The following is a 16,570-nucleotide window of genomic DNA, read 5'->3' as shown; positions in this document are numbered from 1 at the left end:
TACTACAAGGTGCCATCTTTATTCTCCACCAGGGATCACAGCAGAAGATGCCTATGTCACCATACTAGGGTGGTAACACCCAACACTCCCTACTGCTCCAACAGTCACACAAGCCATTACTCATACCTGGGTTACACTGGCCACATTCAGGGCTTTACTCCTATATGCTACTAGAGCCAAGATATGAAAAACTGTGTGAAAAATATACATTTTAATTTTTTTGCATAACACCTTATTTTATTGATATAAACACTCTAAATGTGTTGACTTTTATCATTACAAAAATATTTTTTAAACAATCATATTAGAATTTGTATTTGAAATATTTGTTTGGCTTTTGTTTTTAAATTTCATTTTAAAATTCTCAGGAATGTAAGAATTTAAGTAAGCTGCTACAGATGTGACATTCCACAGCTTCCAGGAGTGACTATGTAAAGCATTCACTACTGGCTCCTGCCTAATTAAAAGTGGTTTGGTATTGCCTCCTTGCAATTTTTGAGACGCCTCAAGAAGCAAAAACTCGAGAATATTGCTCTTGGAATAATTTCATAAGCTGCTTCTGATCAATTACCCTTGCACTTGCAATGATATGCCAGCCAAATACAGAGTGACTGCCTAGATACACCGGGACTAACTTGGATTTATTTTTTATGTTTTCTTCATTTCTTTATTTTTTCTTATTATCTACTTTGCATTTCCTAGTAAGACAAAGTGGGGATGGGGGCCTTTGACAATGTTTGTGTGTAACAGATGCAGCTGCCAACCTACTATGTAAATTTATTTAAAATGCCTGCTTGAATTTTAGACAACTCAATGTAGAAACTCTTTTCTTTTGAAACAAAATAGAATTTCTCTATAATACCAAGACTGAATGCAACTCCCTCAAATTTAGTTCAGTCTTTTAACATTAATAGCACATACAATTCATATGCACAATAATACTTATTTATGACCAGGAAAATCATATTTTTTGGTTACAAGAAACATGTATCTGAACAGGTGGCTGTAATTAAACATAGAACTCTTGATTTCTGATTTTGTTGTTATTGAGGATGGCTTCTCTGTGACGAATAAAGGCTTGTTGCTTTGGAACAATACCTGGGTTTCATGAAATTTGGAAATTACTGTGACTGAGCTCATCAACAAAGTTTTAAGACCACTGGCTTCTTTGTTTTTATATGCTTTTCTTCAGCACTCATGGTGGTGAGGTTGGAACTAGAGAGAGTCTTGTGCTTGTTCATTTTTTATAAACATAGAACACTGTTGCTAAATTTTATTGTGGCAAATAAATTTTCACAATGTAAAGATGATGCTCTTGTTAATGAAAAAAGTGATGTCAGAATGACATATAAATAGACCTAGCTGGGCATAAAGGGGCATACATGTTTAGACAGTGTTGTCATTGAGTTCACCAAGATGACTACTGATCTTTATAGGCCCCATTTAAAACTGTCTTAAATATGACAGTGATACAGATCATAGGCTACAAATATATGAAGTAAGTACAACAACCATATTCACTGGTGACTGAAATGTAGTTTTATACCTTAATACTGATATGTCCCACTTTAATGGCATTCATACCAAGTGCATAATGGTATTCTACTTAATTCATTGATCCTTGGTGTGCTAGTTTCTTCACAATAAAGATTATTTTCACATATTACCTTGCACGATAAGTTAGGAATTCATAACGATTTTATTTTGCTTTCTACAAACATTTTTGCCTGTTTAGACATGACCTTTTTTATACCCTCACAGACTCTACACCTTGAATATTTCAATTTCCAAACCTTCTACAGTTATCAAATGAGTTTTATCCTTAATGGTTGTTAGATAAACAAACAGCTCCTTTCTAATGAACTGCAATATTACCCAGAGATTCCGAAAGGATTATTGCAAGTGGGGGACCTTAACCCCAAAGATCTTTCCCCTCACAGAAATCCTTTTTGATTCACACAATATTCTACTGCTGAGGAATCCCACTATAGGACCATTAGTATGGAAGATGGTCACAATGACTTAGCCATATGATAATGAGGCAATCCAAGGGAGTGACTAATTTTAATTAGACGTGTTCTCCCCTGGAAATGACAGTGACTTCCAATTTACACTGCTGTGTGATTTTCTGAATCACAAGGCTGCATGCATTTCCACAGGTGGAAAAAAAAGTTAAAACTGGCAAAAGATGGCAGTCATCCATTCACTCCAATGGAAGCTGTTAAATAAGTTTAGTGAAGACATGGGGATGGGAGACGTGCATGTGTGTGGAAGCCTGTTGAGGCAAGAATGAAGTCTGATAAATGTGTGTGTGTGTTGTGTATTGGTGTTGCACTAAGAGGATTAGGCATGGAATCGAGAGTCTGAGTGTGTGTGCACATACGCGTATGTCGGACAGTGTCTGATTAACTGTGGGGGGAGTTCGATTTTAGGTGGATATAGTGCATGTGAGGGTGTGCACATAGGTGTCTGACTATGTCTGCATGAGTGTGTGTGGGGGGGCGCTATCTTTGCCAATGTGATGAATTTGTCACCATGGTAAACACTAGTGTCATAACAGAAATGACAGCACTAGTATTAAACAACAGTTTAGAGATATGCTAATGAGCCGATAAAGAGGTCTTTCTCACTGTGTCTATAGATGTCTCTGAAATGCATTTTCTCATGGTCTCATAAATTGACCTATGTGAGGCAATTCTCTCTGAATCCTAGAATTATAGATTTAGGCTTACAATCAGAGTCTGCAGGTTTCCTTATTTACAAAAAGGGATGTGATGAAGGTTACCATTTTTGCTGCCATGGGTTCCTATAGAAGTGGGCTGAATAAATTATTGCCAAAGAAACTGAAAACACTTGACTAGTATACTGCTGGGATAAAGGAAAGTTGTGTAAAATCTTACCATAACCATAGATGTCCTTCTCTTCCATGTTGCAGTATTCAACTTGTGGGTTTACCCTTCTTCCTCTCCAGTTTGTCCGGCCAGGTTTCCAAAGATTTTCAGTCCCTCTTGGTGTGTCGGACGTCTGACATACCTGCTGGAACGTGGGCCTTAAAAGTGATGTCTGCATGCACCAGCCCTCAGAATCTAGAAAAAGCCCCAGTCAGAGCCAGTCCTGTAAGGGCATAGCCTGTCCATTATCAACGAGGAGAGCAAGTGCAGCCGTACAAGTGGGGAAGGTGAGCGGGAAGGAATACTACAACATGGTTATGGTAAGATTTTACACAACTTCCCTATGTCCTTCTATTCCAGTGTTGCAGTATTCTACTTGTGGGTGAGCGCCAAAAACTCACTGAGGATTGGGATGTGGCCTAGATAACGTTTCAAGGAAACTGTGTAGGATAGCCCTGGCAAACCCCGCCCTGGCTCTGGAGATATGGTCCAGTTTGTAGTGTTTCGTGAAGGTGTGTACTGAGGATCAAGTGACTGCCTCAAGTATTGAGGTAGTGTCTAGCCCTCTACAGAAGGCTCCAGAAGAGGCCATTGCTCTGATGGAGTGGGCCTTGACATTGCCCTGCAAGGTCTTACCATGGTGTAGATAGCAGAAGGAAATGGCCCGGGAGATCCAGGCCGAAATGGTCTGCTTGCTCACAGCTTTCCACAAGACCCTGGGGTGGAAGGAGACAAACAGCTGGCCTAATTTCCTAAAGGGTTTGGTTTTATGTAGATAAAACCTAAGTTGTCTGTGGATGTCTAGGGAATGTAGCACTCTCTCACTATCCCCCTGTGGGTTACAGAAGAAGGTGGGCAGGTGGATGGGCTGGTAAGGATAGTTCATTCATTACTTTGGGAATGAATGATGGGCTTGTCCTGAAGGTCACCCTGCGCAGGTGGAAGATTAGGAAAGGTGGTGTAGTCATAAGAGCTTGCAATTCTAAAACCCTTCTGGCAGAAGTCAGAGCTACCTGCAATACAGTTTTCCCATGTGCAAAATTTTAAGGTGGCCTTGTCTGCTGGCTCAAAAGGGGCTACAGTGAGTTTTTCTAGAACACAGTTTAGGTCCCAGGGAGGGGAGATGGTTTCCTGGGTGGTCTTAAGTGTAATACATCTTTGAGGAAAAGTTTGAAGGGGAGTCTGGATGCAAGAGGTGGATCCAGGGGGAGGCAGGCAGAAATAGCAGACCCTGTCATTTAACTGGGAAAACTACTTGGGTTCCAACAACTTTCTTAACGGTTCTTGGAATTCATAAATTCCAACGCCCTACATCAACTGATCCATTGTCCCACCAGGGGCTCCAATATCCTAGACCTGGTCATTACCAACAATGGAGATAGATGCTCCACACCTGTGGTCACCCCCTCATTGGTCAGGTCTGACCATAAGCAAATCACCCTTGACATCCAAATCCCACCCCCACCCCCCAGTAGGGAAGCCTCCGTAAAAAACTTCTCCAAAGCCAACTACATGCTACTCAAGTCAAAAGTGACAAACTTCATGACACCCATGCAGACAGGAGATGAAAGTTCGACTGCTGAATCCTACACTAAGGCACTGTATGAGCACATCCACTCATGCATGAATTATTCCATCCCAAATAGAACCAAGACGCTCTCCTCCAAAAAAAGGAAGCCAATCAGGTGGTTCCCTGCCATAAACAAACTATACAACAGAAGAAATAAACTGTTGCAGAAAAGAGGAAAATCCCAGGATGCAAAAAACTCCCTTACCAGCCTCAGTAAGAAGTTGAGATCCCTCATAAAATCCTCCAAAGCTAGTTACAAAAAAAAAATTTCCAAAGACTCCAAAGACAACCACAAGGCATTCTATAGTTATGTCAAGAATCTAAATGGTAATGCTCAGTTATGCTCTGAGCTACAACAGAATGGCATTAAATATACTGATCCCAAGGATATTGGCAATATCCTGGCAGATCGATTTAGTCCCAACTTCACCCCCCTCTCACCCCCTAAAGGGCCCATCTCAATACCAAAAGATTGCCAAATTCCGGTAATCATGGCCACACAGGTAGAAACTGCACTCTCCAAAGCTAGGAATACAGCATCCATGGGACCAGATGACATCCCGAGCTGTGTACTACATGAACTACAAAATAAAATGTCACCTCACCTAAGAGTCATGTTTAATTATAGCCTCACCTCAGGCTTTGTGCCCACTGAGTGACGCACAGCTACAGCTATCCCAACTTCACAAGGGGGATCCACCTTGGATTTTGGGAACTACCATCCCATCATTCTGATGAGCCTGATCTGCAAGGGCATTGAACGCATTATCATGGAACTTATAAACAAAGACATTGGCAACCTTCAAACACTGGTCCCCACCCAGTTTGGGTTTGTGAAGTGCCCATCTTGTCTTCTGAACCTGACTGACTTCTTCGAATCAGTCTCCAGAGCTGTGCACAAGGGTAAGGTGGTCCACACAGCCTATCTGGACCTCGCCAAGGCCTTCGACACCATCTCCCACTCTGGAATCATAGATAAACTTACTAAGCTGGGCATAAATCCCTAAGTCACTCGATGGGTTGCCACCTGGCTTACTGACAGAACTCAGACTGTAAAAGTAGCTGCCTCCAAATCCAGCTCCAAACAAGTGACAAGTGGAGTACCTCAGGGTTCAGTCCTGGGACCACTCTTGTTTGGCATCTGCTTCTCTGAAGTACAGGCCAACACTAAGGGACTCAGGCTAACAAAGTTCGCAGATGACTGCAAACTGGGAGCCATTATTGAATCCCCAAATGATGTGTTGGAGGGAAGCCTTCTAGCTTAATTTTGTTTCTTAGAACTAGCCAGTTTTCTAGTTTCAGCACACAAATCTGTTTCTTTGAGCTCAGCACGTGTTCAGAACTCATTGTAAGCACTAAATAAGCTAGAAACTACTACAGCACTCAACTTTCTTCACTTGTCTACAGGAAAACAGTTTTTAGTACTTAATAAATAAACACCTATCCAGGTATGTTTAAGGGTCAAGCTCCCTGTGTTTTCTCCTGTCTACCTGATGAATCTGGGCATCTTGGAGCAATGCAGCAACTGCCTTGTACACAGACAACCCTCTCCTCCTACCACAAAACACTACAACCTGTGAGAGATGCACTTATACAGCCAAACTGGAAGCAAAGCTCTCTTCACCCAATACTGGACTAGACAGTCAAGAGGAGAGGGTAAACACTTGCACCACACCACACTCATCACATAGTCCCTCAAAACCTACACCATCAAAACACACACATAGAAACACAAAATACACACCTACATTTGCGGAGGCTCTCAAAAAAATATACCCAAGCAAGAGGGACCTCCAAAGCAGAAACGCAAGCAACCTCCACCCCCCAACACAACCCAAATGACACAGCCCACAAACTCAGTGTGCCACTCAACCACAGCCCATAAGGCATAACAAAGTACCCAACACTCTAGCCATAGGTGACTCTATAGTCAGGCACACTGATGCTCCACTCACCAGGCTAAAAAAGGAGAAAGTTACTGTCAAGCTGCCTGTCAGGTGCCAGGATCTGCCACATAATGCATGTCACTCCACAACTACAAATATGACTCTGTTATTGTCCATGTTGGTGTGAATGACATGAGACATACCTCCCTGGACTACATGAAAAGAGACATGGAGGAACTGTCCGATCTTGAAGCCCAGGCAGGTATGACCTTAGCCCCGAGTAGCATCCTGCCATCACCCAGAATTATACCACAGTACAAGGACAAAATGATTGACTTCAACAATTGGCTAAGCTTCTGGTGTCATTCTAAGGGGATCCAGTATCTGTCTGCCTGGGATGACATGATCAACAAACCATGATGCTTTGCCACATGGCCTGCACCTGTCACCCTTGGGATTCCGGATACTGGCTAAGGCTCTTGCCACCCCTATAGTGCCTCTTTTAGGCAAGATTCAAATGACAAATTCACCACTGTAACAGGTACAAGCAAGCAAAATCTGAGGGTAATGCTACTTAATACTAGAAGTCTAAACCTCAAAATGCACTCACACAAGGCACTCCTTAAAATGGAGAACATCGACATCTGTGCAGTGTCAGAGACCTGGTTCAAGGCTCCAGAGAGCACCCCTGCAGTACCAGGCTATAATTCATATCACACCTTTTGGCCACCTAACCTGGACCGAAGCACTAAAGCGGAGTCATGTCCATATTCATTAAGGATATCCACACCTCCAGGCTAGTTGCTCAGCATAATGCAGCCGGGATTATCCAAGTGCAACTAACTCTGGGCAAGACCGCAATCCAAATTGTAGCTTGCTACAGACCCTCCACCATGCCCCAAGATTCCCACTCCTCATTTCCTGATACACTGGAAAATATTAGAGCACAACCTAATAATGGGCAATTTCAACTACCCCACCATTAACTGGGAAAACTACTCATGTACCAACTCTTTTGCTCAACGTTTTCTTGAATTCATAAATTCCAACGCTTTGGATCAACTTATCCACACCACCACCAGGGGCAGCAATATCCTAGACCTGGTCATTACCAACATGGGTAACCAGTGTTCCACACCAGAGGTCAATTCCTTGTTGGTCAGATCCGACCAGAAGCAAATCACCCTAGACATTCACATCCCACCCCCAACCCCCCCCCCCCCCCCATTAGGGAAATCACAGTAAAAAATTTGTTCAAAGCCAAATTCACGCTTCTTAAGGCAGAAGTGGCAAACTTCACAACACCCATGCTGACGGACAATAGAGGTATGACTGCTGAATCCTATACAATTGCACTTTATAAGCACTTACACGAGTGCATGGATCATGCAATCCCTAACAGAACCAAGATGTTATCCTCTAAAACAAGGAAGCCAATTGGTTGGTCCCCTGCCATAAACAAACTCTACAACAGAAGAAAGAAACTGTTGCAAAAAAGAGTAAAATCCCATGATTGGAGGAACTCTGTGGTCAGCCTCAGTAAGAAGCTGAGATCGATCATAAAATACTTCAAAGCTAGTTACGAAAACAAAATCACCACTGATTCTAAAGACAACCACAGAGCATTCTACAGCTATGTCAAGAATCTCAATGGCAACACTCAGATCTGCTCTGAGTTACAGCACAATGGCAATGAATATACAGAACCAACTGATATTGCCAACATCCTGGCAGATAGGTTCAGTGCTAACTTTACCCCTCTCTCATCCCCTAAAGGGCCCATCTCTATAGTGGAATGCAAAGTTCTTGTAATCACGGCTGCACAGGTAAAAAACACACTCTCCAAAGCCAGGAAGACAGCATCCATGGGACCTGACAACATCCCAGGCTGCGCTCTACATGAACTACAGAACGAACTGGCACCCCACCTAAGTACCATGTTCAATCATAGCCTCACGTATGGTTTTGTGCCCACTGAATGGCGCACAGCAACGGTTATCCCACTCCACAAAGGGGAGTCACCACGGACCCCAGGAACTACCGCCCCATTAGCCTGACGAGCCTGGTCTGCAAGGCTATGGGACGTATCATCATGCAACTTATAAACAATGACATTGGTAATCTCCAAACTCTGGACCCTACCCAGTTCGGGTTTGTAAAAGGCAGATCATGTCTCCTAAACCTGATAGACTTCTTTGAAGTGGTCACCATGCCTATCTAGATCTCGTCAAGGCTTTCAACAGCATCCCCCACTCTGAAATTATAGATAAACTCACTAAACTAGGTATAAATCCCTATGTCACAAGATGGGTTGCCAACTGGCTCACTGACAGAACCCACACTGTGAAAGTAGCAGACTCTAAATCCAACCTCAGACCAGTGACAAGTGGAGTACCACAGGGTTCAGTCCTTGGTCCTCTCCTGTTTGGTAACTACTTCTCTGAAGTACAGGCTAACACAGAAGGTCTTTGGCTAGCAAAGTTTGCAGATGACTGCAAACTAGGAGCCATAATCCAAACTCCTAAAGATGTGGACATCGTACAAAAAGGCCTCACTGAGACAGATGTCTGGTGTCAAAGCCATGGCCTCAAGTTCAATGCCAAAAAGTGTATTGTCACCCTTTTGTTAAAAACTCTGTACCCATGAACCACCACATAGGTTGTAGTCTACTTAACACCGAAAGTGTGATAAGAGACCTTGGGACACAGCTGAACAGTAGTCTCTCCTTTGATAATCACATCACCACAGTAGTCAGGAAATCCTTCTACGTGGCACACCTCATCACAAAAGGTTTCTCATCCAGGAAAAAATAGGTCATTGTTCCCCTCTACTCATCACTCATTAGACCCATTATAGAGTACAATGCCCCTTTTGGTATGTACCTCACAAGACATCTACAACAACTGGAAAGGCCACAGAAATACCTCATAAAGAGGATTACTGGTCTCATACAGATGCCCTACCCAGACCATCTCAAAAAACTCCAGCTTTACTCTGTCGCATATCACCTACTCAGAGGAGATCTCTGCCAAACATACAAAGCTATGTCAAACCCAGAGCTGTTGGACATGCTCCACTTAAAGAAATCCCAATCCCTCCAAGCTACACGCTCTAGGGACCTAAACCTTGTCACCACAATAAACAGAACATGCTGGAGGGATAGATTCCTGTCCCAGAGTATTTCCATACTCTGGAACAAACTACCTATCTATATCAAACAAAGCTCCTCAATAGCACACTTCAAGAAAAATCTTGATGACTGGATGGGAGATAGGAAATTCACCCCGGGGATCACTTCTGCAGCTCTGCTTGATAGGGGCACAGGAAAATAACTTTCTTGGGTGGCAAAAGCCAGGGTACAGTTTGACTAGGCTTATATAGGCCCTAGAGCCAATAGCCTAGTACCTACCTATGAACCTAAAAGGGCCTTACAGAAACAGATGCTTGGTGCCAGAGCCATGGGCTCAAGCTTAATGCTAAGAAATGTATAGTTATCCCTTTGGGGAAAACCATGTACCCATGAATTACCACATAGGTGGCAGTACACTAAACAGCGAAAGTGTGATGAGAGACTTAGGGACACAGTAGACAGTGGTCTCACCTTCGATAACCACACTGCCACAACAGTCAGGAAATCCTTCTGTGTGGCACACATCATCACTAAGGGCTTTTCATCCAGAAAAAAGGAGGTCATTGTCCCACTGTACTCATCCCTCATTAGACCCATTATAGAGTAAAAATCCCCGCTTGGTATGTACATCACAAGACATCTGCAACAGCTGGAAAAGCTGCAGAAATACCTCACTAAAAGAATCACAGCCCTAAAGCAGATGCCCTATACTAACCGTCTAAAAAAAACTCCAGCTATACTCTGTGGCACATCGTCTACTCAGAGGCAATCTCTGCTTAACATACGAGGCCATGTCAAACCTTGAGCTGTTGGACATGCTCCACTTAAAGAAATCCCAATCCCTCAGAGACGCACGCTCCAGGGATCTAAACCTTGTCATCACAATGAACAAAACACGCTGGAGGGATAGGTTCCTGACCCAGAGACTCCCCAATCTCTGGAATAGACTGCCCATACATGTCAAGCAGAGTGCCTCCTTGGGCCTCTTCAAAAGGAACCTTGACGACTGGATGGGAGAGAGGGAATTCACCCCGGGAATCACGTCAGTTGCCCTGCTAGACAGGGGTCCAGGAAAGTAAATATTGAGGGAAAAAATATCCAGGGAATTGTTATGGCTTGGCTTGTATAGGCCCTAGGGCTGATAGCCTAGTACCAACCTATGAAGTTTGTCTTTAGAGATGAGTAAGACAACCTTGTCTGCATGAGTTCATACAGGTCTGACAGGATGACAGGCAGATCGCTTTCCAGCGGGTCCAGCTGTCTTTTGTGACACCAGATAGAAAACCTTTTCCATTTCGAGAAAGAGGATTTCCTTGTGTTGAGTTTCCTGGCCTCCTGCAGAACAGTGAGCACACCCTCATTATATAGGTGTCTGAAGGAGATCAGAATCCTATCAGCCACAGGGTGAGGTGCATGGATTGCCACTGTGGGTGTATCTGAGTCCCCTTGTGCTGTGTGAGCAGGTCCACTGAAGGGGGTAACTTGTGGTGATTGCCCTTGGACAGGTGAAGAAGACAGAACCAGTGCTGTCTTGGCCTGTAGGGAGTCACCAGCAAGATTTTGGGTGAGCCCTGCTGAGTTTTCAGCAGGACCCTTTTTATCAATGGGAAAGGGGGGAATGCATACAGGAATTTCCCCTTCCAGATTCTCGAGAAGGCATCTATTGCTAATGCCTTGAGGTCTGATGTCCTGGTGCAGTAGCCAGAAAGTTGCCTGTTTATGGAGGAAGCGAACAAGTCTATTTGTGGAATACCCCACCTGTGGACCATATTCAGGAAAATATCTCTTTGCAGCATCCATTTGTGGTTATCTGAGATGGTTCTGCTTAGGTAATCAGCCTGGGAGTTGTGCAGGGCAGCCTGGGAGTTGTGCAGGGATGCGATGTAGGCTGCCTGAATGGTGAGCCCCTAACAGGTAGTCAGTTCCCACACCCACAGAGCTAATCTTCATAGAAGGTAGGACTTGGTCCCTCTCTACTTGTTGAAATACCACAGGACTGTGGTGTTGTCTGTGAATATCTTTAGAGGGCCCTGCTCTAGGTAGGGCTGGAAGGACTGTAGAGCAAGGAGGATGGCTCTCATTTTTCTGACGTTTATGTGATCTTGTTTGTGTCTTTCCACAAACCTTGTACTTTCCTTTTCCCCAGAGTTGCTCCCCAGCCCAGATCTGAGGCATGTGTGTGCATGGTCTGGGAGGGAGAGGATGTTTGCAGAGGGAGGCCTGTGCTCTGGGCTACCTAAGCCACCCATCATCTCAGTTCCTGATGTAAGCAGGGGGATCCTGAAATCTCGAGGGTGGGTGTGCTGGGTCCATACCGACCAGAGGTACCACTGAAGTTTACTCATGTTCATCCTGGCTGGGGGCAACATGGGAATGGTAGCTGTCATGTAACCCAGAAGTCTCAGAAACTGTCTTGCAGTCAGTTCTGTTGACTGTAGGTCAGCAAGAAGGTGGTGTGAGAGGGATTCCACTTTTTTCTGTTGGAAGGAAGGCCTTCATGAAGTCTGTCCTAATCCTGCAACCCAGGAAGACAATATCCTGCGTGGGGTTGAGGTGGGATTTTGGGAAGATGATCATGAACCCTAGAGACTTGTAGGAGTACCAGAAGGTCCTGGGAGAGACAGAGACGAGTTTCCTTGTCTTTTGCCTGAATTAGGAGATCTAGGTAAGGGAATAATTGGATTCCCTTTTCCCTGCAGTAGGCGATGACTGGAGCCAGGCATTTTTTAAATATCCTGGGGGCAGTAGAAAGCCCAAAGGGCAAGGCACAGAACTGAAAGTGAGATGAGCCTGCCAGGAATCTCAGGTATTTCCTGAAGGTGGGCTTTATAGGTATGTAAAGGTAGGTATCCCTTACGTCCAGGGTTGCCATGAAACCCTGAGGAAGGATGAGTGAAAAGAGAGTAGGAAGGGTGAGCATCCTGAAAGTGGGAACTTTTAGCAAGGGGTTGAGGCGCGAGAGGTCTAGAATCGGCCTCCATGATCCTTCCTTTCTGGGTACCAAAAAGATTCTGGAGTAGAATCTTTCTCTTTTTGATTGTGTAGGTACTGGTTCTATGGTGCCTTGTAGTAGCAGGGTTTGTAAAACCTGATGGAGGAGTAGTAGTTGACTGGGCAGAGGCTGTGATATACCCAGTCTTATTGGGAGGGGGGGGGTGATGATGCAGGACATGAAGTAGCCATTCTGTATGATGGACAGAACCCATTTGTCTATGGTAATGAGTAACCATGCAGGGAGGCCTTTTGCTGGAAGACTGAGAAGGGCTAGCCTGAGGAGGCTGTCTTCTAGGGGGTCTTCTAGATCGGGGGAGCTACATGCCTGGAGGTTTTCCTGATAAACTGTGTCTTTGCCGAGTAGTTCCTCTGGAACTTTGGAATAGGCAAGATTAGGATGTGTTTTAGGTCTTATAATTCTTTTCATTTCTGTTGCAAGGATTTAAACAGGTCAGCCACTTTTGTACCATAAAGGGCTGAATGATCCAAAGGTGCGACAAGGAGTTTGGCCCTGAAGTCATCTGGGAGAGGCTGAAGTTGCAGCCATGAGTACCTTCTTAGTACTGAAGCTGATGCAGACGACCTGGCTGAGGCTTTAGCTGCATCATAACAGCATCTTAAGGAATGTCTATTCACTTGGGAGATGAGTGCTATCAGTGAAGAAAAGGAAGCTTTGGGTGCACAGTCAGGGATGTCATCTAAATCCTTAGTGGCTTTGTCCAGCAGAGCTAAGTCATATTTGGTCATACGAGTTTCGTAGTTGGTGGCTCTAAATCAGAGGGTAGCAGAGGTGTAGATTTTATTTCCCAACCTCTCCATAGTCTTGCTGTCTTTATCAGCAGGGAGGATAGCAGTTGTAGGAACGAGCTTGGAGGCCCTATCCATAGAGCTGGAGATAGTGGCAGGATCAGCAGGAGGGCACTTAAAGAGAAATTTCTCCATCTCAGGGACTTTCTATAGTCTGTCTGCTCTATGTGGGGCTGGAGGTTGGGAATCCAGGTTAATGGAGGCTGAGGCAAATGCATCCAGGAATGCTGGTTGAATAGGACAGATGGCAGGAGGACTTGGAGAGTCCGTTTGAATAAGGTCATAAAACCTCTTTTGTACACCAATCATATCCGAGGATTGCCACTTAAAGTGGTCTTTCATCTTATTAATAGTTTCCCCAAAGGTTAGATCCTCTACAGGGGAATCAGGTTCAACAGAGCCCTCCTCAGGAGATCCATATCCCAGGGGGATAAGATCTGGGAGGAGTATGAGAGAGAGTCCTCAGAGCAATCAGACAATTCCTCTTCTTCAGGCAGATCTACCCTCCTTTCATGGATGAGAGGTCTGGGACTAAGAAGGGGAGGAGCAGTGGCAGAGGGTTCTGCAGAAGGCCTAAGGGCTATAAAGGTATTGAATAAACTCTGGCTAAAGACCTGCCAATCTGGCATGCTTTCAGAGGCCGGAGTAAGGTGTTTTGTTTTTTGCTTTTTCTTTGAAGGCCTTGATGGCGTCTGGCTAGGGATAGACCTTGGGTCAGGCGTCGGGATGGCGGAGGCAGCATCCAGTGGGCCCAGAGAGAATGCTGGTCCCCCCGCCCCCCAGCATCTAAGGGGTCTACTTCACATTGTTGTAAGCTGACAATATTGAGTCTGATATTGTCGGCATGACAATATCGAAAGTGAAGAACATCGTGCAAGTAAATGAAAATCTCTGTAAGGGGAGATTTCCATTTACCTCAATGTAGTGCGGTGTCGGAGTTGGTATATTTAAGTACGGGTGGTGCGGCAGGTGCAGGGGGGCTTGCCCCCTGCCTACGCCATTTAGTTTTTTTTTTTTTTTTTATGTTATTCAATGTTTTACTTAATCAATCAATAAAGTTCGACCTTTACTAATTCGATTAAGTAAACTTTCGATAACGTGATATACACGCCATCTAAGGCAGGCGCTGATAAATCCTCTGTGGATGTGGTGTCCACTTGAGATTGTACAGCTTCCTCAGAGGTACCCGCTTTATCAACACCAGCGGATGCTGGATACACAGCCAAGCTGACATCAGCTACAGGGTGAGGTACAGCAGACAGAGGTGCAGCTGATGAAGTAGGCCGCAAGGACTTGCCCTCTTCCTAGCCGGTTCAGATGGGGCGTTGGACATGGCCTCCATCCCTAATGTTATTTGCTTCAAGTGTTGATTCTCTAAATACAAATGCAAGGCCTGCAAATGGCAATGTAAGGTGTTAGGGACAAACTATCAGCAAATGGCGCAGTTCTTGTGGTCGTGTTCCCTCCCTAAACAAGAGAGACACTGGTCATGGGCGTCTTTGTGGGGAATCTGCCGACTGCACTTGCATTTGCCCTTACTGGATGACATGAACAGGTTTCCTCTTAAGTAAGTGAACGCTTAATATAGTGAATGCTGTTTAATTGACAGCAAAATGTCAAAACGGCAAAATCCCAAAGACACAGAACAGCGATTTTTTTCCCAGGGAAAAAAAGCACTGGGCTGTTTTCGGGACTTTGCCATTTCCTCCACTGTGGTGCAACCTCGGAGTTGGTATATTTAAGTAGGGGGGATGTGGGGGAGGAAGCTCTCCCACTTTATTTTGTGTGAAAAACCTGGGAAAAAATCTCTGTTCCGTTTGTTCGGAATTTTGTGTTTTCATTTTTTTTTTGGGTCGATTATACAGCTTTCAGTATCTTAAGCATTCGCTGCTATAGTATAGACCCACATGAACAGACTATAAATATAAACAAAGTAGGACTGAAAGAATCACCAACAGGATACTTAACTGAATCTTTTTTCGATCTGACGTCCACGAGAAGCAGAAGCATCTGGCGTACAACTGGCGACTGAAAAGTTCTGAGAGCTGGTGCGTGCAGACGTCACTTTTAAGGTCCACATTCCAGCAGCCATGTCAGATGTCCGATGCACCAAGTGGGACTGAAAATCTTTGGAAACCTGGCCACCAAACTGGAGAGGAAAAAGGGTAAACCCACAAGTAGAATACTGCAACAATGGAAAAGAAGGACAGCTAGTGCTTCAGCCATTGATTATGACGAATACAGTAGACTCCCTCTTATCTGGCCTCTCTAACTGGCCATCAAATTTCTGCCATAGCCCCAGCAAAAAAACAACAGAGAAGAACAGCACTTCTGCTTCCTCTGGGCTAAATAATGACAGACATTTCAGTTTTAGACTTCATATTCCTTAAAAAAATGCATACCAACACAAATCCTGCTATTGTAGCTGATTTATAACCTATAAATGATATTTTGTATGCTTTTTCTGATTAACCAGCCATTCATTTATCCAGCCTAAGGTCCGGTCCCAATGAGACCGGATAAGAGGGAGCCTACTGTAGTGCCTATGTAGAAGGGATTAATATTGGAATGAAAAAAGAAGTTATGTCCTCACCATAATGTTCCATCTGAGTAGTTGTACTTCATTTGTCTTCAACCTGTGGGTTACGGATCCGTACTGGATCTGACATGACTGCATCACCAGCATCTGATCTGAGCTCTTAGTTCCTCCCCTTACTCATAATACCCCGTTTCCTTCCTCCTTTCAGATAGAGTTTTCTGCCCTATACCTGGCATATACCTGACCCAACAAGACCTTAGCACAACTGGCACTCCAAACCTGAGCCAAAGAATGGCCTAAAGTATCCCTGATGGAACATCTTCCACTCATATAGCCAGTATCACAGTGACAAGGTGGGGGAAGGAGGGGGGATGGTTGAAGACAAACGAAGTACAACTACTCAGAAGGAACATTATGGTGAGTACATAACATCTTTATCTGAAGTAGTTTACTTCACTTGGTCTTCAACCTGTGGGACAGAGTCCCCAGCTACTTTGCACCTGGGAGGCCCTCATGGAAGGAAATTATGGAGTACAGCGGAGCCAAAAGATGCCCTGTTCCAGGAAGTGATGTCCAATTTACAATGAAAAATGAATGTATGAGATGAGGACCATGTAGCCGCTGAACAAATATCATCCAATGATACCCTAGACCAGAAGGCCGCTGAAGTAGCCATGGATCTGGTAGAATTAACTTTTATTTGACCTGGTGGGGAAAGTCTCCTAACAGAGTATGCCCAAAAAATGCATTGGG

At 44.4% G+C, this 16,570-nt stretch overlaps 1 protein-coding gene across 2 annotated transcripts in view; it reads right to left on the bottom strand.

Moving 5' to 3' along the window:
- Positions 1 to 16,570, bottom strand: part of UBE2F (ubiquitin conjugating enzyme E2 F (putative)) — a 2,002,640-nt gene that overhangs the window by 1,350,024 nt on the left and 636,046 nt on the right. The gene's annotated exons all lie outside the window — the stretch shown is intronic.

This window comes from Protopterus annectens, chromosome 6.part1 (assembly GCF_019279795.1).
Source record: "Protopterus annectens isolate FY-2018-M chromosome 6.part1, PAN1.0, whole genome shotgun sequence".
NCBI classification, from domain to species: Eukaryota; Metazoa; Chordata; order Ceratodontiformes; family Protopteridae; genus Protopterus; species Protopterus annectens.
Note: the sequence above shows the minus strand (reverse complement) of the source record. Positions and strands in the feature narration are given on the sequence as shown.